The sequence below is a fragment of the Suricata suricatta genome, chromosome 3, assembly GCF_006229205.1.
Source record: "Suricata suricatta isolate VVHF042 chromosome 3, meerkat_22Aug2017_6uvM2_HiC, whole genome shotgun sequence".
Taxonomy (NCBI): Eukaryota; Metazoa; Chordata; class Mammalia; order Carnivora; family Herpestidae; genus Suricata; species Suricata suricatta.
Genome location: NC_043702.1, coordinates 3,801,251 through 3,803,010, shown reverse-complemented (window position 1 = coordinate 3,803,010; position 1,760 = coordinate 3,801,251).

Genomic DNA, 1,760 nt, shown 5'->3' with positions numbered 1-1,760 from the left:
GCCGCATTTAACCTGCATCGCTTCCTTAGACTTCCCAGCTTCAAACACAGTGTGTTTACACCGGGCAGGGGGTTCGAGCTTCCGGATACGGATTTTGGTGGAGGGCACAAGTAGTTACTCAGTCCATAATGGACAGGGTGTAATGAATGAAACAGGAGCACTTATTGAGCACTTATGGCATGCCTGGTCTCTCATGTATGGTACGTTCTCAAAATTCAGCTGCAGAGATGGAAAGACACGGCCACGTGCCACCAGGCCCTGCGTCAGTGGTCGGGGCTGGCCTCAGGTGGGTATGCAGCCCCTTTTCTGCAGAGAGGGAATGGGGGGTGCGGCAGGAGCGTGTGGGGGCTCCGCCACCCCACCCCCAGCGCTGGGTCTGGGACCTGAATGAGGTCAGCACGGTGCACACGGCTTCCCGGGGACGATGGGAGGCTGTTTGCCGGGCTGTTGTAACAGAGCGCCACAAACTGACCCCAGAAATTCACTGTCTCACTTCTGGAGGCCAGAAGTCTGAAATCAAGGTGTGGACAGGGCTCATTCCTGCTGAAGGATCTGAGGACAATCAGTTCCTGCCCTTCCAGCTTCTGGGATGCCAGGCTGTCACTGGCTTGGGGCTGCTGACTCCGGTCTTGGGTCCTGGCTTCCCCAGGCTTTCCTTTCTCTGCCTCTCTGTGTCTCCTCCTGCTCTTACGAGGACCCCTGTCATTGGGTTTAGGACCCTTAATGATACCTGCAGAGACCCTTCTCAACGAAGCCCTGTCCACGTGCTGGGCGGATGTGCCGTCTCCGGGACACTAGTCAGCCCTGCAGGGGTGTTCTTGCGTGAAGAGGGTGGGCAGACCGGTGTGTGTGGAGTCAGCACCGGCAGGGGTGTTCCTGTGTGAACGGGCGGGCAGATCCGTGTGCGGGGTTCAGCCCCAGCACCTCCTCCCGCACCCAGCCCTGCAGGCACAAGGCTTGCCTTTCTCCGGCCTGGTTTCCTATTTGCAGGTTTCGGCTTCTATCTTTCACATCAGGGTTTCACTCACGGTTCACAGTGAGGGGCTGAAAACCCCAAGGGAAGAACTGTGTGAGGGGGAGGGGCCCTGGGGGCAAAGAACCTCGCAGAAGAGCTATGGGAGGGTGACCCTGACTTGTGGCATTCTGGAAGGGGAGCAAGAAAAGGGGTTGGGTCCCCCAGCCATGTGACTCTTGCTTAACTGCCCCAAACTCAGCCTTTGCCTCTCACCACCGGCTGCTACGCCTGGCACCCGGAGCCCGGACTCTGATCGGGCTTCTCTGCAGGATGCGGCCAGTTTGCTCTCTGGACAGGGAAGGGTGGGCTCCCGACTGTGAAGTGGGGGCGGGATTTGAGGGTCAGAGGGGTTCAGATCCATCCACACCGTCTTGGTAAATGTTCGGCAGCTGACTCCCCGAAGGAAAGAAGAAAAGTCCTGATTTCTAGAATCTGTTGGCTCTGGGTGACTCGGCATTCCCACCGCGGCTGGTTTCCAGCTCCGCCCGGGCCGCCCCTGAATGCAGAGCAGAGGCCAGCGGCTCCGTGGCGCACCCTTCCGTGGCACTCCCAGCAGGTGGATGGAATCGAGTCTGACCCCTCGAGAGCGCGCAGGGAGAGGTAAACTGTAACGGAAGACTCAGGAAGTGATGCATTCTGGGTAACCATGACCTCTGTTTTTCAGACGGTTCGTTTAACTGAAGTTCACATAATTTAGGTGTGATCGCGCCTGTGTTCGATAACAGACCAGGGGAGCTCTGGGGAT